The sequence below is a fragment of the Macaca fascicularis genome, chromosome 7 (assembly GCF_037993035.2).
Source record: "Macaca fascicularis isolate 582-1 chromosome 7, T2T-MFA8v1.1".
In the NCBI taxonomy this organism is placed as follows: Eukaryota; Metazoa; Chordata; class Mammalia; order Primates; family Cercopithecidae; genus Macaca; species Macaca fascicularis.
Window position 1 is genome coordinate 137,031,039 of NC_088381.1, and position 26,162 is coordinate 137,057,200.

Below are 26,162 nucleotides of genomic sequence, written 5' to 3' on the forward strand. Positions count from 1 at the left end.
TCAGCACAGCTCTTAACTCTGTGTAACTTTGGGTCTGGGTGGGTTGTTGCTGTTTTGCTTTTCTCACTTTTACTTTTTACTTTTACTTTTCTTGCACTTTTTATAAGAAGGCTATACTATTTTCCTAATAAAAATTTAATTTACAACAGCAGCAAACCATAGCAAGCTCTATACCTCCGCCTCCCCTCCTCCATTCAATGAAAAATGCAGCCACAAATGATAGCACATCCATACAAGGGCATACTATGAAGCCATTAAGTTGTTAGATCTATATAAGAGCTAATGCAGAAAGATGTCCAAAGATACTTGTTAAGGGGGAAAATGAGGTATAAACAGTATGTACATCAATATCCATTTGCATAAAACAAAATTTTTAAAAGCTCCATGACAGCAGGAACCTTGTCAGTTTTGTTCACTGGGAAATACCTGGCACATAAATGAGTGTTCCAAAGAATGAGCATTGAGAGTATGCTTATAATCTTGTATCTGTGCTTGTATTTGCATAGCCTTATCTAGATGGCTATAAAAGAAGTTGTTTACAGTGCCAACTATAACTGGTAGGCTGGTGTTGGGAGACTTTTTATGGTGGTAAAATATATATACATGTAACTTACCATTTTACCCATTTTCAAGTGTACAATTCACTGCCTTTAAGTACATTTGTGCTGTTGTACAGCCATTGCCATTATTCACCTTCAGAACTTTTTCATCACCCCAAACTGAAAACTCTATACCCAACAAACAATAACTCCTCCCAGCACCTAGTAATCACTGTTCTTTTCTTTTCTTTTCTTTTTTTGAGATGGAGTCTCGCACTGTTGCCCAGGCTGGAATATGGAGTGCAGTGGCGCAATCTTGGCTCACTGCAACCTCCACCTCCTGGGTTCAAGTGATTCTCCTGCCTCAGTCTCCCGAGTAGCTGGGATTACAAGTGCCCGCCACCACGCCCAGCTAATTTTTTGTATTTTTAATAGAGAAGGGGTTTCACTATGTTGACCGACCAGGCTGTTCTCAAACTCTTGACCTTGTGATCCACCCGCCTCGTTCCTCCCAAAGTGCTGGGATGACAGGCGTGAACCACTGCACCCGGGCAAGTAGTCACTATTCTACTTTCTGCCTCTAAGGATTTGTCTACTCTAGGAACCTCATATAAGTTGAATCACACAATATTTCTCCTCCTAGGTCTGGTTCACTCCCTTAGCATAATGTCTTCAAAGTGCATCCAGGCTGTGACATGTATCAGAATTTCTTTGCTTTCTAAGGCTGAATAGTATTCTATCGTATATATATTTGTATGCATATTTTGTTTCTCCACTAATCCATCGATGACCATTTGGGTTATTTCCATCTTTTGGCTATTGTGAATAATGTTGCTATGAACACAAGTGTACAAATAACTTTTTGAATCCCTCCTTTTAATTTGGGTATATACTATTGGAAAACTTTTATGTTTTAATTTTTACTTTATACCTTCCTATACTGCTTCACTTTTTGCCACAGCAGATTTCTTTTTATAATAAAAAAATAGAAGAAGATACAGAAGCCAAATCATACTTATTCTACTTATTCTCCTTCTCCTAGAAAGAAATTGTCTTTGCTACTTGAATTCCTTTGTTTCTTTTTTTTCTTTTTGAGACAGAGTCTTGCTCTGTCGCCCAGGCTGGAGTGCAGTGGCGTGATCTTAGTTCACTGCAAGCTCCGCCTCCCGGGTTCACGCCATTCTCCTGCCTCAGCCTCCCAAGTAGCTGGGACTACAGGCGCCCGCCACCTCGCCTGGCTAGTTTTTTGTATTTTTTTAGTAGAGACGGGGTTTCACCGTGTTAGCCAGGATGGTCTCGATCTCCTGACCTCGTGATCGCCCGTCTCGGCCTCCCAAAGTGCTGGGATTACAGGCTTGAGCCACCGCGCCTGGCCAAATTCCTTTGTTTCTTGAGTTTCTTCTTCCTTCCATTGTCAGTCCAAATCAAGTTGTATACCAGACTGATGCCCTAAGTGTGGCCCACAGTGTTCTCTTTATGATAGGCTTATTTCAACTATGAGTTCTCTGGCCTAGGATAGTATCAAAATTATGTATTTCTTACAAATTTACCACTCTGTAAAACATCAAGCTAAGGTCATGAAAATCATGGTTTGGGTTTCTGTCACTTTATTTTCATGAAAAATGACACAAATGGTTTTCCACACTACAAACAGACTTAGGTATGGACACTTCAGTTCTCTATAGTCTTCACTCCTATGGTTTTCTCCCAACACTGAGGCTGTGAGTCAGGGACTTATCACTGCTTCTGCTACTATATTTTTTTAAGTTAAATAAATATTTCTCTATACTCATGCCTCTAGTGAAAGCAAAAAGTTAAAAGAGAGGCACACATGTTTTTTCTACTTGCTCATGTTTCTGACCTAATCTCCCTTAGCCTCAGTTTCACCAAACATAAAATGGTCATCATAATGGTTCTACCCTCATTGGTTTTATAGATGATAAAGCCAAGTACAAAAGAGTAATTTGCCAACATCACATAATAAAGTCATCGAGCTAAGATCCAAACACAAGCAGTAAAGACTCTGTAGCCCCAACTCTTAACCACTATTCTATACTGCCTTATTGAACAAAAAATGAACCATAACTGACAAAGCAAATTCATTCTGATGGACAGTTGAAGGGATTGTCCGCCTTAGTAGCATAACTCAACTGTTAAGTAAGAATAAAGGGACCCCAGGAGTAAAAACAGAAGCTGACTTAACTCCAGCAAACTGGCCCGTGGAGTAAACTGAAGGACCAGGACAGGACTGCCTGAATTTATAAGAATTCTTGCAGCGCACGATACTGGTAATGGCTTAATATCTAGAAGATGCAAAGAATTTCTACAAATAATTCTTAAAACTCCAATAGGAAAAGAGGCAAAGAATATAACCATTCAGAAAAGGAAACCCAAATACCAAACAGATTTTATAGATCTCAAATTCTATATGTTATCAGGGAAATGTACATTATAATTTAGACAGATTCTCACAAAGTGGCACAAGGGAATGTACAAGAAAGTTCACTGAAGCACTGGTCATAATATCAAGAAAACCTATATACAACATAAATACCTAACAATTCAGGAATGGATAAATTCCACTGGAATATAAAATAGATGGAGTCTAAACACAATGGAATATTATACAGCAGTTAAAATGAACAAGAAACATGTATACAAACATGAATAAATATTGAAAACCTAATGGTAATAAAAGCAAGTTTCAAAAGGATATGAAAGGGATAATATTTAAGCATGTATTTTTAAATATCAAAAACAATACTTCATATTGTTTATGGATAAACACACATAGTAAAAGAGGCTTTTAAGTGTATCTGTAGTGTTTCTTTAAAAAAAATACAGAAGTGATTTTAGCAAGATTGGGAGATATAAGGTTAATATACAGAAGTTCATCACTTTCCTATATACCAGCAATGAATAAGTGGAATTTGAAATATAAAATATTTAGGTATAAATTTAACAAAGTTTTATAATATATAAGAAAAATTTTAAAACTCTGATGAACAAAATCAAAGAACTAAATAAATGGACAGATATTCCTTTTTTTTTTTTAAAGACGGAGTTTTGCTTTTTTTTTTTTTTTTGCTCAGGCTGGAGTGCAATGGTGCAATCTCAGCTCACTGCAACTTCTGCCTTCTGGGTTCAAGCACTTCTCCTGCCTCAGCCTCCTGAGTAGCTGGGATTACAGGCACATGCCACCATGCCTGGCTAATTTTGTATTTTTAGTAGAGACAGGGTTTCACCATGTTGGCCAGGCTGGTCTCGAACTCCTGACCTCAGGTGATCTGCCCACCTAGGCCTCCCAAAATGCTGGGATTACAAGCTTGGGCCACTGTGCCCGGCCAAGGCTCAATATTTTTAAGATATCAGTTCTTTCCAACTTCATCTATGGATTCAATGCAATCCCACTCAAATTCTCAGCAAATCATTTTATGCATATCAACAAAATGATTCTAACATTTATAGGGGAGGCAAAAGGCCCACAACAGTCAACACAATTTTGAAGAACAAAGTTGGAGGACTGACATTACCTGACTTCAGGTTACTACAAAGATACAGTAATCAAGACAGTATAATACTGTCAAACAAATACACAAATAGATCAATGGAACAAAATAGAGAGGCCAAAAATAGACCCACATAGGTATAATCAACTGATCTTTGACCACAGAGCAAAGACAAAACAATGGAGCAAAAAGGGTCTTTTCAACAAATGGTGCTGAAACATCTCAATATCCACATGCATAAAAATGAATTTAGATAGACTTTACACCCTTCATAAAAATTAACTCAAGATTGATCATAAATCTAAATGTAAAACGCAAAACTATAAAACTCCTAGAAGATAGTAGGAGAAAACCTAGATGACACCAAACGCGGGTCACGATGTGGAACAACAGGCAATCTCATTCATTGCTGGTGGGATTGCAAAATGGTACAGCCACCTTTGAAGATAGTTTGGCAGTTTCATACAAAACTAAATGTACTCTCATCATGCAATCCAGCAATCATGCTCCTTGGTATTTAACCAAAGGAGTTGAAACTTAATATCTACACAAAGACCTGTACATGGATTTATTTTACGACAGCTTTATTCACAATTGCCAAAACTTGTAAGCAACCAAGATGTCCTTCAGTAGGTAAATGGATAAATCAACTGTGGTACAATCAGACAACAGAAACTTATTCAGTGACAAAAAGAAATGAAATATCAAACAGTGAAAAGACATGGAGAAACCTTAAGTACACATTACAAAATGAAAAAAGCCAAACTGAAAAGGCTACAGACTGTATGACTTCAACTCTATGATACTCTGGAAAAGACAAAATCATGGAGACAACAAAAAGATCAGTAATTGCCAGGGCTTGGAGGCAGGGGTTGAATATATGGAGCAGAGAAGATTTTTAGGGCAGTAAAAATCCTCTGTATGATATTGTAATGATGGATGCATGTCATTACATTTGTCCAAACCCATAGAATATACACCAAAAGTGAACACTAAGTTTCATTTTTTGAACATTGGGACTCTGGGTGTTTATGATGTGTCAGTATATGTTTATCAGTTTTAACAAATTTACCACTCTGGTGGAAGATGTTGACAATGGGGGAGGCTATGCAGGTGTGGGAATAAGGGGAACATGGAAAACCTCCGTACCTTTCTCTTAATTTTGCTGTGAACCTGAAACTTCTCTAAAATAAATAAAGTCTTAAAAACAAAAGATCATAAGTAAATCCTTCTACCAGTAATAATGATAGATTGGAAGTAAATTTAACAAATTATCAACATTTTGTCAAATCCGATTGGTATCTCTCTACTTTGTTTAAATATTTCATGATATTAAGGAAGTATTGTTACATCTCTTAGGTATTATTAATGCTACTATGGTTATGTTAAAAAAGAAAAAAATCCTCATCAATTAGAGATGCATACTGAGGTGGGTGAAATGGAGTATGTCTGGAATTTCCTATAAACATTCCAGAAAAAAAAAGTAGAGGGATAGATTATCAATAAAATATGGAAAACTGCTGTAGATACATACACTATACTATTCTACTTTTGTGTATGCTTGAACAAATTTTTTTTTTTTTTGAGAGAGTCTCACTCTGTCGCCCAGGCTGGAGTGCAGTGGCACGATCTCAGCTCACTGCAGCCTCCACCTCCCAGGTTCAACTGATTATCCTGCCTCGGCTCCTGAGTAGCTGGGACTACCGGGGAGCACCATGACACCCAGCTAATTTTTGTATTTTTTTCAAGAGACAGGGTTTCACCATGTTGCCCAGGTTGGTCTCCAACTCCTGACTTCAAGTGATCTGCCTGCCTTGGCCTCCCAAAGTGCTGGGATTACAGGCGTGAGCCCAGCTGAACATTTCCATAATAAAGAGTTTTGGATTACGTTTAATGTTCATGATAGAAAAAGACAAAAGAAAACAAGACTCTGCAGGATGGGCTGGGATACTCATGGCTCACTACGACCCACAGCACAGTCTCTCCTAAATTGAAGCAGCTTAAGTAAAAGCAGAATATTGTGCGCCTGTAGTCCCAGCTACTGGGGAGCATGAGGCAGGAGAATCACTTGAACCCTGGAGGCAGAGGTTGCAGTGAGCAGAGATCGTGCCACGGCACTCCAACCTGGGTGAAAGAGCAAGACTTGATCTCAAAACAAACAAACAACAACAACGAAAACAAAAACAGAATATCTGCCAGGCCCAGCGTCTCATGCCAGCACTTTGGGAGGTCGAGGTAGGAGGATCTGTAATCCCAGCACTTTCAAAGGTCGAGGTGGGAGGATCACCTGAGCTCAGGAGTTGGAGATCAGCCTGGGCAACATAGTGAGACCTTGTCTCTACTAAAAGAAAAAAAAAAGAAACCAGAATATCTATATGTTTGTGTCCAACTCATAACCATTCTGAGCCTAAGGTCTCCCCCCATCACCCAGACAGCAATAATCTTTGATGTTCATTCTAGGCATTTATAGGATGATTTCATTTTGCCAAGTACTCAGTAATTTAAAATTCATGGCTATTTGTTAAATGTCTTGGGATCATTTTAAATGATGTGTCCTTAGTAACGAACATGATGATGACAGTCAAAGTCCATGGGAGATTGGAATCACTGAGGCAAAAATTATTGCTGTGATGGGGCCTGCTTCTTGACTTTGCCCTCAAGGTTAGCATCAGAAGATGTAAGCTAAACACACTCCCTTACCCCACTCAACTTCTCATTCCTTTAGGCAAGGTATTAAGATCCCTATGCAAAGACGGCACTTTTCAAGTATGCCTTGGCAGAAAAACAGCCAGTACAAATTGAGCCATAATGTGAAACCGTTAGGCTGCTTTTCAGCCAGCAGAGGGAGCTAAACAAACAGCTGTGCCCAAGCCTCTGACTCAACAAAGCAAAGGAGGGCTGGTGAAGCAAGGGAAAGTCAGTTCAGACGCAAAAGAAGCTCTACAGTTGTCTCCCTTAATCACCTTATCAGTTCAGAAAGGCAGAGATTTATTGTTTAGTTCCAGAGAGAGAGACTGACCTGCAAATAATCCAAGTGAAGAATATTTAGGATCATTTCAGACCATTTAAGCCAGCCCCATGGGCCTGGCAGTTGGATGAGAATGGGGTCAGCCTCAGGAGAGGGAGCCCAGCCCCAGCCTCTCTGGGGCACCGGAGGTGGAGCACAGAGACTTCTTGGGAAGGCTAGACCTTCCCTTTCTTCTCAGTGCCAGTGCCAGGCAAAGACGAGCAGAGGCCAGGCCTTCTAAGCCTGGTTTTCTCACAAACAATTGCTTACCTTCAACTCATCTGAGAACCCCAAGAAAATACAACTACATACTCTGATTTTGGTTTTTCGGGTTGGTTTCATTCTGCACTAAAATCACTAATTCATCAAAAAATGTACCATAATCACATTGTGGCAGCAGCTTTGTAGTTATAGAAAACCTTTATCCTTAAAGAGTACCCTTTCCCAAAGGGTCCCAAGCTATAAGCAGAAACTAGGCAAGCCCTTACAACACACTATAACAAAAGTAATTATTTAACATTCTTCTTATTTTATTGCTCAGAAAAGCTGAGGTAAGGACTTGCTTTGGGTTTCCTCAAAAGCCCGCCAAGCATAGAACTGAGAAAGCAGTCTGAAATTCTGGATCAAATGCTCCTGGAACTGATAATTGTTTGAAGAGCAAAAGAATAATAATTTAAATGTCCATCAATAGAAGTCTGGTTAAAATTATTGTTTAATAAAATAAGCCAGACACAAAAGGACAAATATTGTATGATTCCACTTACATGAGGAATACTCAAATCAGAGACAAAGTAGAACGGCAGTGGCCAGGGGCTGGAGAAAAGAGGAATGGGGAGTTATTAGTTTAATGGGTAGTTTCTGTTGTGCAAAATGAAAAATTCTAAAGATGGATGTGGTGATGGTTGCACAACATGAATGTAATTAATACTACTGAACAGTAAGTACACTTAAAAATGGTTAAAATGGTAAATTTTATGTTGTATATATTTCACAATAAAAAAATGCAAGAAAGTTTACTATTTATATATGTACAACGCAGCCTAAATAAATAAATAAAAGCATGAGGCAGCTCTGTTTATACTCACATGGAACAATTTCTAAAATATAAAGTATTAGTGACTGTATTAATTGTTCAAAACATTCTTTTAACAAGTAACACAATGGGAGTAGATACAGAGCTTGGGGTTGCATCTTCGAGAGGCAGCAAAGATGTTGCTATAGAAGGATACAGGAAGTGCAAGCTCTGGAATAAAAGTACCTGATTCAAATCTTGGTTTCACCATTTATGTGTCCTGGTTATTCTACTCCTCTACCCTAATTTTTTTTATTGTAAAATGGAGAAAATACCAAATGTTTCCCAGGCTTGTTGTGTGTTGTGAGATAACGTCTGCAAAAACATTTAGCCTAGTGTGATATACATTAGGTGCACACAGCTCTCAAAATGTCCTTGTGTCCCTAAAGTATCACCCATGAATTTGTCCTAATTTTTCAAATCTTGTTTTAGGTAGCATTAAGAATATGAATAGTATGATACAATTACACAAAAACATACACAAATTTATACATACAAAGACAGATGCAAAATGGTTAGCAGAGGTCATCTCTTGCAGATAGCAATTTTACTTAATACCCTTTTATATTGCTGAAGTTTTTTCTTTCTTTTTTTTTTTTTTTTAACAACTGTGAAGACTAAAGGAAAATCATTCAGCCTGGCTTTCTTCTCAGCCCATTTATTCCTCTTCAGTGAGTGTACTGTGTAAGACCAAACCTCCTTTTGTGTTAACTATACCTCTCCTAAGCTCCAAGAAGCTGCAGCGCATTACAGAGGCACAGTCTGTGTGACACACAGCCCAGCTACGTCAGTGGATGGAAAATAAGTCTGTTTTGCTATTTTTCCAAAGTTGAAAATAATTGACATTTGTATAGAAATTCAGTCACATACATATCCATTTTATCCTCGCTTGTGAGGTAAGGATTATGTGGGCCCTTTTTCTAGACACATATCAGAGATTATAAAATGACTTGCTAATAATCCAAAGAGCTGGGCCTGGAGCCTAAAACTAAGTTGTATCCATTCTACCAACATGCAGAGGACAGAACAGCACCTAGCATTCCAAATAAGGAATGTTCTGGAGCTTTACACAAGGAAGAAAAGCACTTTCCAGTCTTTTTTTTTTTTTTTTTCATTTTAATGATTTTACCTGTTTTTAAGTATAGAGTTTTGTGGCATTAACTACATTCACATTTTCACATTGTTGTGCAACCCTCACCACACTTTATTTCCAGAACTACCCCTTCCCGCTGACAACTGCCATTCTCCCTCTAGACACCATTCACTTAGCACAATGTCTTCAAGGTTTATCCACGCTGTAGTGTGTGTCAATTTCATTCCTTTGTAAGGCTGAATAATAATATTTCATTGTATGTATAGACTACACTTTGTTTATCTATTCATCCACTGATGGACCCTTGGGTTGCTTCTACCTTTCAGTTATTGTGAATAATGCCACTCTGAACATTAGTGTACAAATATCTGTTTGAGCCCCTACTTTAAATTCTTTTGGGTATATAACCAGAAGTGAAATTGCTGGATCCATATGGTAATTCTGTTTTTAACTTTCTGAGGAATTGCCATACTGTTTTCCACAGTGGCTGTCCCATTTTATATTCTCACCAACAATGTACAAGAGTTCCAATTTCTCCATATCCTTGCCAACTCTTTTTATTCTGCTTTTTTGGATAATAGCATCCTAATGGGTGTGAAATGTTTGCTGGCCTTTTTAACCTTCAAATAGTAGCCTAAAATAACTCTCAAGTCCTTATTAAGTATCTCGGAGCACATCATTCTACAAACAGTTTATCTTTCTTCATGAGTACCTACCCTGAAATTCAGTTACCATTTTTCTATTCACTCACCCCATCCAGCCCAAAAAAGTTTTCTGTAGTTTATTTATCTCCTATTGTTTTGCATTTCACTGCCTGAAGGAACTAACATCATATATAAATTTTGGAAATTTTATATTCATTCTCTCCTCAAATCACTTACAAAAACATTAAGAGCGCTAAGCTGTATTTACTCAAGTCAGCCACTTCTGTGATTAGACCTATTTTAGAGGTGGATATAATGTGGGGCAGCATAGCACAGCACAGCATTCAAACCCACAGGCTTAGTCTCCATGTAGTAAGACACAGGAAAGAATAATAAGAAAAAACCCACAGGATTAGGATATACAAACACAGGGTCAACTCTCAATGTTGCCGGCACCTACTAGCTGTGTGCCTTTAGATAGGTTACTTAACTTCTCTAAATTATAGTCTTTCCATCTGTAAAACTGAGAAAACAACACTACCTATTTCACAGTATTACCTTTAGGATTAATGAGATAGATCTGTGTGAAAGACTTGGACCAGTGCCTGATACATATTAAGAGCTAGATAAATGTCAGCTAATTATTATGCTATTTGAACTCAAACAACTAATATCAGTTAAGTTTACTCTGGGTCAGGGACTATCCTAAGGGTCTTATATGTAGTGGCTCTTCCAATCCTTTAAACAACCCCACGAAGTAGGAATTCACATGAAACTACAGAAAAGCTACATAATATGAAGGGGTACACAGCTACCAACAGTCATTGTTGGGATCTGAATCTAGGTAATGTGGCTCCAGAAACCATGCTCCTTACCATAATGCAATCCAGCCTCGCAAAGAGGCCAGGCAGCAAAGTAAATGAGTCAGACTTGCCAGATTAAGTGACAGACTGAAGAATATATCTGTATTTTTAAAAGATAAGCCACCATTCAGCTCTAGCCAGTTGTTGCCATAGAGAAATACAGACTCAAGGTTGTCAGATCTCCCAATTTTTGGCCCACGGATAGTTAAGGTTGAGTGATTTGCCCAAGGTCACAAAACTGCTGTTCAATGGCACTTCCCAAATCGAAACCAGTAGGCAGGGAAGAGGGAGGGGTACAGGCAGGTCTGGAGAGATAGGAGAGGTGGTGTCACACGTATGTTGCTCTTCACTACAGAAGTATCTATAGAAGGGATAACATCTACAGGCATTACTTTTGCTGACACCCTATCTTTACCTAGTACCCTTCTGCTAAAAGCTGAGTCCACTTATCTACCTATTATCTCATTTTTCCATGTCTCTAATGAGGTAAGTAGAACAGAAACATTATCCCCATTTTAAACATGTTAAAAGTGAGGTCCTGGCTTGCCTTAGCTCCTAGCTAGAAGTACTTTACAATAAATAGGAAGTATTAAAGCAGCAGTAATACCCTAACTAGACAGTTAGAGCCCCATAAAATGAAATGGTTTCTCCAAAATCAGATGACTAATAGCAGTGGAATTTAATCAAGTTAGGGTTTTGAAATACTAACCCTAGACAATGTCTCTAATTCCTGATCAGAAACAGAGAAAGAAATCCACAAATATTCAAATATCCCTTTCTTCTTATACCAGAGTCACAGAGTAGAGATGTAAGGCACCTAAGAGTTCATCTTTGAACATCCCCATTTTGCCAGTGAGGAAACTGAAGCACAAAGAGGTTAGACTCACCTGCCCAAGAGCACACCACTAGTTACAAGCAGAGTGGGATTCAAATCCAAGATGTTTGAGTCCAAAGCCCCTGCTCTTCCTAAAGTGTGGTAAACAAAGGCCACTGGATGATTTTAGACAGAAATGATTTTAATAATTATGTATTTTAAGGTGTACTAGAAAAAAACAACTAGCACATAAAACCGTGACTTAGTAGACTTTATAGTAATATCAAGTTTCCTTTCAAATACTGTTTATAAGGAAAATCAACTTAGAAAAAAATGTTAATAGCACAGGTGATACTCCTTAAATATAACAAAAGTGAAAAACGTGGGGCTCAAATTTCTGAAATTTGGAGAAAGGCACATTTACGACCTCCTTAAGAGAGGGACTCTAAATCAGAGGCTGCAATTTGATATACACCCAAATGCAAACAGGGTTAACTAGGGAATAATCTCAAAAGGAATTAGGAGAATGTGACTGTTTTAACAAAGAAAGTTACAACCTAATCAGTTGCACTGTAATCGGTCTAAAGGAAGACTACAAAATGGCCAAAACTTTAAAATATTCAGACTCACTAGTAATCAAGGCCAGTTGTATAAGAAGTCATAATACGCTTTTTAGATGATACCAATATTCTGACTGAATTGGTTAAGATAAAATAATGCCCATCTTTAGCCACGATGCAGTCTCATAATACATTGGTACAAGTGTAAATAAGTTGGTTTAACCATCTTGGAGGACAATTGGGTGATTGGGTGATATATATCAAATGTATCTTAAAAATATAAAAAATATTCATACCCATTGACTCAGAATTCCACTTCTAAAGATATTATTCTAAGGGAAAATATTTTTGCCCTTGAATTTAGCTACAAGGATTGTGATAAAAGCAAAAAAAAAAAAAAAAAGAAGAAACAAGACAGAATTGGTTAAATTCTGATATAGACACTTGAAAGGATACGATGTCATAATATGCTTCAGAACAGTTGTTCTCAAAGTGTGTTCCATGGATCCCAGAAGGTCTGCAAAGTCAAAACTCTTTTCGCAACAACACTACAATGTTATCTGCCTTTTTCACTGTGTTGAAACTGTACTGACAATGCAAAAGCAATGGTGGGTAAAACCACTGGTGCCTTGGCACTACGGCAGTGACAGCAAATTGTACTATTCATTAGTGTATTCTTTAACTGCCACTCATTCACAATAAGACACAAATGCCACATTCACTCAGGAGTGCCTTGATGAAGCAGTAAAAATAATTGTATCAAATTTCAACCAGAGTACACATCTAAATACTTTGTATGACAAAATGGAAAGTACACATAAAACACTTCTACTGCACACTGAAAAACAATACCTATTTTGTGAAAACGTATGTATGAGATAGTTTGCATTGTGAACTGAACTGGCTGCTTTTTTCACGAATAACATTTTACTTGAAATTACTGAAAAACTATGGTTATTCAGACTTGGGTATTTGGTAATATTTTCTCAAAAATGAATAAGACGAGCCTGTCACTTCAAGGAAAATAATTGGCAGTATTTGCGGCCAATGATAAAATTCAAGCTTTCAAGTAAAAATAAAAATTTTGGAAAAATTGTATTCACCATGGTGAATGTAACCACTTCCCAATACATAGAGGCTCTTCTGATGAGACTGGTGGTAATGTCAATAGATGTGACTTTTTAAAATATACAATGAAATGTGTCAAGATTTGGAAAATCTGAAAAACTCAGTGAACCAGTATTTTCCAAATGATCAATGTATGACATTATAAAACGATGCATGGGAGGACAGACCCAAAGTTTAAGACAGATTAATGGATTTTAATGTAACAATGTAACAGGCTATGACAAATTATTTGATACGGTTTTATATTCTACATTGCAACTAATCTTTAAGAAACTTCCACTTGTTGAGTTTTGATACAGTATTAAGGAAGAATACAGTTATCTAAGTCATTAACATGCTCTTCCCTTTTATAAATACTGATGTGTAAAGCTTTTTCTTTTTGGATACAGGGTCCCACTGTTACCCAGGCTGGAGTGCAGTGGGGCTATCATAGCTCACTGCAGCCTCAACCTCCCAGGCTTAAGTGATCCTCCTACCTCAGCCTCCAGAGTAGCTGAGAGACTACAGGTGCACATCACCATGCCTGGCTAATTTTTTTCTTTTTTGTAGAGATAGAGTCTTGCTATGTTGCTCAAGCTGGTCTCGAACTCCTGGACTAGAGAAATCCTCCCGCCTCAGCCTCCCAAACTGCTAGGATTACAGGCAGGAGGCATAGCACCCAGCCTATAATTTTCTTTATATACTTCAGCTAAAGCAATATTTTGCAACAGATTAAATGTGAATGCCTTTTATTATGACAGATACACAGAGATTTGGGAAAATGTAACAATGACACTCTCCTCGCTATTTTTTTAATTTTGGAAAATATACTGTTTTTACTATTTAATGTTTTTTCGCTTATGAAAACTAGCATTTTTTCAGTTTGAGAACTGTTACTTTAGGACACTGGTTTTCAACCCAGGTGATTTTTTTCCCCCAGGGAAAATCATCCTTGACAATATGTGACATTTTTGGTTGTCACAACTGCTAATGGCATATACTGGGTAGAGGCCAGGAATGTTACTAAATATCCTATAGTGCACAGGACAGCTCCTCATAACAAAGACTTATCCAGCCCAAAATGTCAGTAATGTTCACGTTGAGAAACCCTGCTTTAAAAGAATATGCAACGATATATGAAAAAATATTAAGTTTTAAAATATTAATCTTAATATTACAAAATAACAAAGGTGGCCTACTTTCAATTATATGTCTAATATATGTATACTAAATGTGTATCAAAAAGGCTACAACATGTTCCAAATATTAACAATGGTCTTCCTAAGTGGAATTACTTCTTTTTTCCTTTAAATATCTATTTTCCAAATTTCCTGTAGTTAATACATAACGGTTGTTTAAATTAGGAATGGGTGGGGGGCCTATCTTATAAGTACCATATGCTGATGACTTGTATGATTTCAACAGGCAATTCTCCATAGTAAAGGATGGAATTAGTGACATGTCCAAGAATAAAAGTTCCTTAAATAGAGCTGGGTGATACTAAAAACAGGTTCTTAGGCCCTCAACACCAGGAAGGAAAGTTACTAAGTTAGTGGACGATGCATTGCCAGGTACTTCCAGATCACAGATTGTCTTCATCTCCAGTCTTACCTCTTCTGCCATAGAGGACTAACCTGGACATTACGCTCTCCTGATTATATCAAATACTCTTCATCCATTCTATGAGCAATTTCTGATTATTCCTTTTTTAGTTTTGTACATAAGAACACTTCCTGTCTGGACTTTTGCAAAATTCCTTGTATACACAAAATTAACAACATAATAAAGCTTTCTTGTCTCTTTTTTGGCAATTCTAAAAAGACTGAATCAGTGAAGGCCCTAACACTTCTAGGAATGCACACTACACTCAGCCACCCACCAGCAGATTTAAACAAAGTAGTCAACTCTGAGACTAAATCAGGGGCTAGCTGCCAAACACTCAAACTTCACTTGTTTCTCGCCAGTACAGTAACCCCCTTTGCCCATGATTTCACTCTCTAGTTTCAGTTACCGGAAGTCAACCAGGGTCTGAAAATATTACAGTCAAGATATTTTGAGAGAGAGAGACCACATTCACATAACTTTTATTACAGTATAATATTATAAATGTTCTACTTTATTACTATTGTTGTTAATGTATTACTGTGCCTAATTTACAAATTAAATTTTATCATAGGTATGTATACATAAGAAAAAACATAGTATACATAGGGTTCAGTACCATCTGCAGTTGCAAGCATCCATAGCGGGGCTTGAAACTCATCCCCCACAGATGAGGAGGGACTACTGTACGTCTAAGGCAAAGCACACACTTGAGTCATCTGTGGCAGCAAGTGATATAAATGAGGTATCTGTGCTAAGCCATCAACGTAGTCAAGACACCTATTTAAAAAAAAAGGAACATAGCAATCCTCAAAGGTTCCAATTAGTCACTTAGCTTTAACTTGTAACACCAAGATACAACTGGAATTTAGATACAAGACTTGAATGGAAATTCAGAATGGGGGAAGTTGTGTAACATGATTTTGACAGGCATCTGGATTTGCAAAGAATTCCTCCTTCTGAGTAATGTTCTTGGAAGGAAACAAAGACTTTCCAAAGTAAGGAACTATAGCTCAGCAGGCTGAGAATTAAAACTGGAGACTCAACCAGAGTGACAGTTGGCCTCCACCCTGAAAAATTTCTACCTACTCATCTGTAAAATAATAGGGCATCACCAATTTAATCAAAACCATGTTCACAGGCAATGAAACTGCAGACAGAATGTACTGGCAGAGTAAGCCACTTAGAGTTTAACACTTTACTTGAGCAAGTCCTTTATAAATGCAGAACCTTGTAACTTTCCCTTTTGAGGGAAAAGGTCAGAAGACCCAGAGCTTAATCCTGATTGTACTACTCACTAGCTGTAACCTACTGAGCAAATCACTTTACCTCTTTGCTCCTTTGTTTACTTAGATGTAAAATTAAAGACTTCTATTAGATGATTATTAGTCCTTTCCAGCAACAAAATTCTATGATTCTACAGAGACATCAGAAGCATAAGATCACAAATAAGAGTGGTGAAAACAGGACTCCAACCAGATCACTTAAACATTTCACAACATGAAAGACATTCTAGGGCCAGGCACAGTGGCTCATGCCTGTAATCCCAGCACCCTGGGGACTGAGGTGGGTGGATTGTTTGAGCCCAAGAGTTCAAAATCAGCCTGTGCAACGTGGTGAGACCCCGTCTTTAGAAAAAATAAACTTAAAAAATTAGTCAGGTGTGGTGGCACATGCTTGCAGTCCCAGCTATTCCAGAGGTTGAGGTGGGAGGATCACTTGAGCCGAGGAGGTGGAGGCTGCAGTGAGCTGTGATCACACCACTGCACCCCAGCCTGGGCAACAGAGCATAACCCTGTCTCAAAAAAGGAAAGAAACAGAAATAGAGAGAGAGAGAAAGAAGAAAACAAGAAAGACATTCTATCCAGGTGCAGTGGTTCACACTTGTAATCCCAACACTTTGGGAGGCAGGGTGGGAAGATCGCTTGAGGCCAGGAGTTCAAGACCAGCCTGGGCAACATAGAGATTAAAATTAGCTGGACGTGGTGATGCACATCTATAGTCCTAGCTACGTGGGAGGCTGAGGCAGGAGGATCAATGAAGCCTAGGAGGTTGAAGCTTCAGTTAGCTATGATTATGCCACTGCACTTTATCCTGAACAACAAAGCAAGACTCTGTCTTACAAGAAAGAAAAGAAAAAAAGAAAAGGCGGCTTGGGCACAGTGCCTCATGTCTGTAATCCCAGTACTTTGGGACGCTGAGGCAGGTGAATCACTTGAGGCCAGGGGTTCAAGACCAGCCTGACCAAAATGGTGAAACCCTGTCTCTACTAAAAACACTAAAAAATTAGCTGGAGAATGGCTTGAACCCGGGAGGTGGAGGTCGCAGTGAGCTGAGATCACACCACTGCACTACAGCCTGTCAGCGCCACTGACAGAGTGAATAAGACCCTGTCTCAAAAAAAAAAAAAAAAAAAAAAAAAGAGAGAGAAGAGAAAAGGAGAAGGAAGGGAAGGAGGAGGGAGGGAGGGAAAGGGAAACAAAGGAGAAAGAGAAGGTAGGAAAGAAGGGAGGGAGGGAGAAAAAGGGAAGGAGGGAAGGAAGGAAGGAAGGAAAGAAGGGAGGGAGGGAGGAAAAGGGAAGGAAGGAAGGAAGGAAGGAAGGAAGGAAGGAAGGAAGGAAGGAAGGAGACAGAGAGGCCGGGTGCAGTGGCTCACGTCTGTAATCCCAGCACATTGGGAGGCCGAGCTCAGGGGTTTGAGACCAGCCTGGGCAATGTAGAGAGATCCCATCTCTACTAAAACTACAACAAATTAGCTGGGCATGGTGGTGCACACCTATAATCTCAGCTACTTGGGAAGCTGAGGCACCAGAATTGCTTCAACCCGGGAGGCGGAGGATGCAGTGAGTCAAGAGAGCATCACTGCACTCCAGCCTGGGAGACAGAATGAGACTCTGTCTTTAAAAAAAAAAAAAGAGAGAGAGAGAGAAAGAGAGAAGACAAAGACATTCGACAGCCATATATATACCTGAAAAACTACAATTCCTGAAAATTCTTCTCAAGGCCACTTGAGGGCACCAACTTTTACTCCAAATATACTCTGGTGCTGGACAGCTATCCCAAAAAATTAAGCCTATAACATTTTTCTCTTGCTTATTTAATTCTTATTTTTTATCATTCATATTTTACAGATAATTGTAACATGGTCTTAATATCAATATCACATCTACTTTTAGTTAAACACTCCTCAGAAAAAACTTCAATTCAGTGGAGAATCATTCCTCAAAATACCTTTCTCAAAATCAACTCTACAAAGAACAACAACCCATTGGAAGACTGTAAAAAAAAAAAAAAAAGTACAAGTAAACAGTATAATAAGAACTACAAGATGATGTATATAGAAAGGATGGAGTAACATAAGGCTCTGGATCTGGCATGTTCATAATGGTTTTGGCCTTTTTTGTCTCCTTTCTAATAAAAAGGCAAGTGACTAACCACTCTGCTTCTCAGCCTCTATCTGGTACCTTAAAAGTGGCAACTGAGGCCAGGAGCGGTGGTTCACGCCTGTAATCCCAGAACTTTGGGAGGCCGAGGCGGGTGGATCACCCCCGCCTAGGGACTGAACTCCGTCAAAGACCAGCCTGGCCAACATGGGGAAACCCCGTCTTTACTAAAAGTACAAAAATTAGCCAGGCATGGAGGCAGGAGAATCACTTGAACCCAGGAAGTGAAGGTTGCAGTGAGCTGAGATCACGCTACTGCACTCCAGCCTGGGCCACAGAGTGAGACTCCATCTCAAATTAAAAAAAAAGAAGAAAAGAAAAAAGTGGAAGCTGAAAGACCTGAAGTAGGGAGAATGGATGCTTAAAGGCTTTTCTCCTAGAGGCATCCCATGGTGAATGTGAGGAACTAAGAGACTGGGGCTTTGGTTTTACTTGCACACCAGACAGTTCAATGATTGTAAGTAGGTGACCATATAACTTATCCTTTAAACTAGGACCTTTTTAAGAATGAAAGGAACACTAATAATTACACTGGGACAATGGGGGAGTTTCAGATGATCCCAAGTAAATCAGGATATATGATCGGCTTGGTTATGAAGGATCCCAACAGTCAACAAGGCAGGCAGGGGACGTAGAGTTACCTAATGAACCTTATAAGGTAACCTTACCTCATCTTATCAACTGGCAGAAGCCCCAGCAGAGGCAGAAGGGAATATGGGAATCAGTCCTCCTGCCAACATTATCTCTGCTATGTTGATCCATTATAAACCTGTCAATTTCCTCAGATGCCATTTTCTCAATGACTCCTACATAATCCCAGCCCTCTGGAATATAACTTTCATTTTTTAAACTGGCCCTAATAGGAAAACAGTACTAGAACACATGGACTTGATCTATGAATTATCGACTCTGTATCCCGAGAGGTATATGATAGAATTTCTGGTATTCTGGCCAGGCATGGTGGCTCACATCTGTAATCCCAGCACCTTGGAAGGCTAAGGCAGGAGGATCACTTGGGCCCAGTAATTCAACACCAGCCTGGGCAACATAGTGAGACCCTGTCTCTACAGAAAAATTTAAAAATTAGCTGGGCTCGATGGTGCATGCCAGCAGTCCCAGCTACTTGGGAGGCTGAGGTGGGAAGATCACTTAAGCATGGAAGGTCGAAGTTGCAGTGAGCCGTAACTGCCATTGCACTCTGGTCTGAGCAACAGAGCATGATCCTGTCTCAAAAAAAAAAAAAAAAGAAAGAAAGAAAGAAAGAAAGAAAGAAAAAAAGAAAAAGAAAAGAAAAAATATCTGGTATTCAACACTGCAAGGAATGAATAAAGTGGCAGGGAAAGTGAACATGAAGGCATGGGAAGATCAGGTAACTAAAGTGACAAATGACTATTGTCAAGTCTTTCCCTAAATCTCTGATTTAAGAAAACTGACAGGAAGAGCGAACTGAGTCCAAGACCAGAACCAATGCAGCAACTTTCCTTTTCACCCATTCAGTGAATGACCATGAAAGTGAAATGCCTTCTTTTCCACAAAAGCAGAGTGAAGCTGTGGTGACAGAAGTAAATCTTACTTATAAAAACACTATGCTTCAAGCTCATTAAGGATTAAACAGGCTTATCATCTGGTCTAGCAGTTACACTTCCCTTTATGATACTATGTGCATGAAAAAGTGCTTCCACACTAGCGCTCTCTGGGCAAATCAGCCCATATTAGGTTTACACTTTCTTCCAAAAAGCACTTTATCCTGAAGCACAGTATTCATCTGTGCCCCAGACAGGTATTTTTTCCCCATGTATAATTATATGAGGAAAGACACCTATTTGTTGACTGAAATTCAGCCAAATGTAATCATTCAGCATGGCTTGGACAGATATTAAACTCAAATTACAGGCTCAGTAAATACACATATATTGTTTTTACTTTTAGTTGGGCTAGTAGACAACAGAAACCAACTTGATAACTAGAGTATACCTACTCCTAATTAGACTAAAGTAGGGAGTTAAACCCAGTGGGAGTTACTCACATGGTTTATGTATGGAATACACAGAGTGTGAGGAAGAAGGAGACTTTAGATGACTGCAAACATCAGAATATAGGTGAGGTGAGTGCTAGCACCAAGAGAGATCTGCTTGAGGAGTAAGTACTGTGGCTGTGATGAGAACCTTGCTTACTGGCTCCAAGCCCACTCCCATCTTCGCAATCCCACCCATCTTCCTCCATTTACATATACAAGCGAAAAACTGCAGAGAGCAAAATATAAGAGTGATAACATCAAGAGAGGAGAATGAAGGAGAAAAAAATCAGATCCTTTAAAAATGTATATAACATTGTAGAAATTTCAAAGCAGTTAGCATGTCTCAGAAAATATTCAGACACAGCCTGGAAATCTAGCTCCACCATAAAGGGGAACTTTCATAAGTTACCTAACTTCTGTAAGCCTCAGTTCCCTCATATTTAAGATAAGGATAATAATACTACCCTAACTTACGAAAGATTCTTTTAAGTGTTACATATGCCTGGCACATGAAATGCCCCCAAATAACATTTGATAAATAAATGACATCAAATATTAGCTATTTAGAAAATCTGTTAAACTTTTTTTTTTTTTTTTTTTTTTACAAACAGCAATGTCTCAGTTGAACACTGGGCGAGGCATTCCTTAATTTGGTAGGCATTGGGGAGTGCTGCAGATCAGCAGGGGATGTGAAACAATTAGTTACATTTTGGGAAGCTTATATTATAATGGCAGTGGCGACTAATAAGAACTAAAACTGAAAAACAAAAACTTGAAAAGCAGTTACCGGAACCAAATTTTCTATAAAGTAATGGATCATGGTAATAAAAAAATCATTTTTTCACCCCTAGAATTACATTTCACTTCATTTTTTTATGACTAGTCAAGTGAAGGAATAGGAGTGGAGAAGGAACAAAGAAATCCGTAACTGGTTGTGATCAATTAGTTGTAAGCACCATTGCATTCGGACCAGCCATATTTCACTTCATTTTAACCACAAATAATGAATTCTAATATCTATTTTTCCATAATGCATTGCTTGTTCTCTGGATTATAGAACTCTCAGCAGTAATTTATCAATGTCCTTTCTTGATTCTTTAGCACTCACTTATGACAATTAATACAAAACCTTCAAATCTCCTTGCCTTTCTACACTACAGGTAACACTGGCTATTTTCCAAGTGGCAAATGAGACATGTAAAGTGCTTAGCAGAAGGCCTGGCACATGTTACAAGCTAAAAGTTAAATAATGATTTTCATTGTTATTAAGATTACAGGGGCACAAGGCCGGGCGTGGTGGCTTAGGCCTGTAATCCCAACACTTTAGGAGGCCGAGGCAGGTGGATCACAACGTCAGGAGATTGAGACCATTCTGGCTAACACGGTGAAACTCTGTCTCTACTAAAAATACAAAAAATTAGCCAGGCGTGGTGGCGGGTGCCTGTAGTCCCAGCTACTTGGGAGGCTGAGGCAGAAGAACGGCGTGAACCCGGCACATGGAGCTTGCAGTGAGCCAAGATCTCGCAGCGCCACTGCACTTCATCCAGCCTGGGCAACAGAGCGGGACTCCGTCTCAAAACAAACAAACAAACAAAAACAAAAAACAAAAAAAAGATTACAGGGGCACAAAATGGGTACTCAATAAATATTTTAATGAGTAAATAAACATAAGTAAAACAAGTTACCCTTATTTACAGCAAAACACAGATATAATTTATCATTTAAGAGAAGCAACCAGAGTTGTACATGTGCTCCAGAAATTGCTAACATTCAGCTTTCAATTCTTTAGGACAGATCCAGAAAATGTGACCTGCCTACAGAGGGAAAAGAGAGAAACAGCACCTGCCTGGGAGCAATGAGTCCTACTTAGAGTCCTGAGAGCCAAAGACAATGCAGACAGCTCTGGGCAAGTCACCTTGTCTAGATCTCAGCTCCCTTTCCCGTAAAATGAAAATCCTTCCATTTCTCTGATTCCATGCAGAAAAGAGAAGATATAAAAGGGTTACCTAATGCAGTATTTCACAAGCTTCAATCTTGATCATCTTTTCATTTTTGCCATATCCACATAACACCTTTATTGTTTTTCTTTAAATTGACTTGCATAATGATGGCTCACTGCAGCCTTGACCTTCCGGGCTCAAGCAATCCTCCTACCTCAGCCTCCAGCATAGCTGGGACTAAAGGCGCATGCCCCCATACCCAGTTAGTTTTAAAATTTTTGGTAGAGATAGGGTCTCGCTATGTTGACCAGGCTGATCTCAAAGTCCTGGGCTCAAGTGATCCTCCTGCCTCTGCCTCCCAAAGTGCTGGGATTACAGGTGTGAGCTACTGCACCTGGCCTTAATTTACTTAAAAATTTAACCTCACTTTAAGTAATAAAACCGTTAAAAGTATTTTATGGTTTTAGTTAATTTTTCTAATGTGTCTAAAGATAAATTACCAAACTTTAAATATTCACTCAAAGATTACCTAAATTCATCTAACATACCCAAACTTTGGCAAATGGTAACCTAATTTTTATAACTGAAAATAAAAAAAAAATTTTACTTTCCCATACTATAGCAACATAAGAAAATCAAAAAATTTAAAGGACAGAGAATTGAGTAGAAAAGAAATAGAATTTCATATTCCCACAATAATGTAAGAGTTAATTCAAACTATTTAATATTCAGTTATTTTATATGTATGAATATTTTTTAAATAATGTGAGGCAACAAAAATTGAAAACAGAACTGATTCCTTCTTAACCTAGGTAATCTTCATCTGAATTAGGATTTTATTTCCTTTAACTTTCAAAGACTTTCATTTCACCCTTGAGTATGTAAATTCAGATTAAAATAAGAAAAGCAATTAGTTTCTTCTTTCTTAAGACCATAAAAAGAAAACAGAGATCAAAATTAAGTGCCACGTTTATTAGCAATGGAAGTGCCCTTATAAACTTATGCTCTCTTTGCCTTGATCAATGCATGAGAAAATAAATGTACCTACTTCTTAACTTGGAATTCAGAGAGCAGTAGGTATTTGTGTGACAAGTTTTACTAGTCAATAAAGTTTCCCTGATCTAAATGACTCCAACTGTACTTTACAACCAAATCCATCAATAATCAGTGAATAAGCACATGCTTGTACCTGGGCTGACACTTCCTTTCAATGTGCTGGCCAGAATACGTAATTGAGGACTACTGCTCTCTTTAGCAAATCTTTTGTGTGTGTGTGTGTGTGTGTGTGTACACATTTAGTTTTATTGTAACAAAGCAACTTGTACACTTTGAATGTTTAAAACTGAGCATCATTTTTCCTTTCCAGTGAAACAAAAAGAAAATTTAAAAATAAACAGGAACAAAATTACAATAAAGAATGTCAATTCCAAATAAGATCCTACAGGTTCTGCTGATTCTCCCATTGAGTGGCAGGGCTCAAGTCATCATTAGGAGAGAATTTATTTTTAAAAATGTCATCTTAAACTGCAAGGATGTCTGTCAAATATCACAATTAAACATGCCAAAGGAGAAGCCATGTTGTCAAAATGCCCACTTAACCCACCCAAACATCTCAAATCCACCCTTTGCTGACCTTCTATAACCCCATTTTTTAAAGTTTTTTTTCTTTTTTTAAACAAGAGAAAGTAGACACATATACGTTGGTAAATGCTAACTGTCCACATTCATATCGAGACACAGTGTACTCTCTGAGCCCAACATACAGAGAAGGAGGAAAAAAGCTAGAATTCTATTTTTTTTTTTTTTTTTTGAGACAAAGTCTGGCTCTGTCGCCCAGGCTGGAGTGCAGTGGCGCGATCTCAGCTCGCTGCAACCTCCACCTCCCAGGTTCACACCATTCTCCTGCTTGAGCCTCTCGAGTAGCTGGGACTACAGGGGCCCGCCACCACGCCTGGCTAATTTTTTGTATTTTTAGTAGAAACAGGGTTTCACCGTGTTCGCCAGGATGGTCTTGATCTCCTGACCTTGTGATCCGCCTGCCTCGGCCTCCCAAAGTGCGGGGATTAAAGGTGTAAGCCACCGCGCCCGGCCAAAGAGCTAGAATTCTATGCACTACTACACAGGGGCCTAGCACCCTCCAGCAGAGCAAAGGGAGCAGGGTTTTCTTTCTTCCCACAGAGCTCGGTGGTGTTGATTCCATACAGTTTTTGTTCAGACAGGAAGGGATAAAAATGAACTTCGAACAGAAAGAGGTAGAGACTCTTTTCCCATTGTATTCTGCTCAAGGTATTTCCCCCCAAATAAGTTGAGAACCATGGAGTACAGAAAAGAGACCTCAAGAACAGGGCGACTGAGCACAAGAGACAAAAAAAAAAAAAAGAAAAGACTGCAACTTGCTCCCAGGGACTGGAGAAAATTTAAAAAAAGGAAGGTTGGAATCCATCAGTGTTCTATTAGTCATCTTCTCCATCTTCCTCTCCTTCCTCCCCTTCATCATCATCTTCATCTTCATCACCTTCATCCTCATCCCCTTCCTCATCAATATCTTCTAATCCTTCCTCCTCTTCATCATCATCATCTTCTCCTTCTCCTTCTTCATCATCCATATCAGGAACCAAGTAGTACTGTAATGGGTTTGGCCAAATATCATCTTTGATGACCTCTCCTAACGCATCAGCACCTGCATCAGAATGGTCAGTAAACCAGGTAAAGAAGCTCTCTGGTTCCTCATGCTGCCTCTTCCTGCTGGCTTTATTCTGCATTTGACTTGAACATTTCGTCAAATCCTTTCCAGATTTCCATTTGATTTCGGTGGACTTTGAAGATGGACCACCACTCTCATTCAGATGAAATTCTTTGGAGAGAACTTTATTTTCAAAGTAAGGATTTTCATCAAAATAAAAATCTGTTCTGTAACCTGATTTAATATCTTCAAATTCTATTACCTCAACTCTGGTCAAATAATGCAGTGCCTCTTCGTCTTCCTCCCCAAGCAGTGCAGACACTTGTGGATGGTTGACAAATGTTACCCAAAAATTTAGGATTTTGGTGATCAACTCTGACCTCTTTTGAAAAAATGGTTGGCGGAGTTTGTTATATTTCTGTTCTACTTTCAAAATCTCCTCACTGGCTTGTTCATTAAGTCTGTCTATTTCATTTTGTACTTCATCAATGTGTTCAATTGCTCTTGCTGTTCTATTTCTCCCTTCTTTGGCAAGCCTGCAGAGGCCAATGTCTCCTCCGGTCCCAAAGCACGTGGTGGTCTTGGTTTCTTCTTTTGAGGCAGGAGTGGAGACTGGCGTTTAGGAGCCATGCTGTTAGGCAAGTCCAAGAACCAGACCACGAGTCTCCTCGCCCGTCTGGAAGCAGGCTGAACACTGAGTCTTTAGGAAATCTTAGCAATCAAAAACACATTGGCATAAATCAAATTAAAAATGATCCTTTGAACAATACTGAACAAAAGGACAACTTTTTGATGTGTTAATAATAATGTCTAACGTGACTGATGATCATCAGCTAAATCTCACTAGGTTATTTTAAAGCAGAAGTAACAAACCCTGGCATAAATCTAAATTTGCCAACCTTTGATAGGTATCAACTAGCTGACTAAAGAACAAGTAGGACAAATAATGTGTATCTATAAATATTCACGTTACTTTATCCTTATGACATGATCCTTACAATTTTTCATAGCAAAGTTCCTCAGGGCCATCTCTACAGGCCTTCTTTCTTTCCCATCAAATCTCACAGGCATCGGCATTTTTGCTGTATTAAGTATAGCAAACCAGAGAAAAAACAAATATCTATTAAAGTATAATAAGGTAGAGGGGATACATTTTAAAAGGTCATGAAAGATTACAAATGAGAACTGAACACTCCTAAAACGCCAGCTTTTTGTAAACATAATTTATATCTGATTCATCATTCCTGCTCTCATAGCTCCTGTCTTACA

General features: G+C 38.7%; 1 protein-coding gene and 1 pseudogene across 10 annotated transcripts in view; both read right to left on the bottom strand.

Annotated features, from left to right (window-relative positions):
- The window catches only part of DCAF5 (DDB1 and CUL4 associated factor 5), a 109,592-nt gene that overhangs the window by 77,087 nt on the left and 6,343 nt on the right, over window positions 1-26,162 (bottom strand). The window lies entirely within an intron of this gene.
- On the bottom strand, window positions 24,576-25,662 carry LOC141407297 (protein SET pseudogene; annotated as a pseudogene).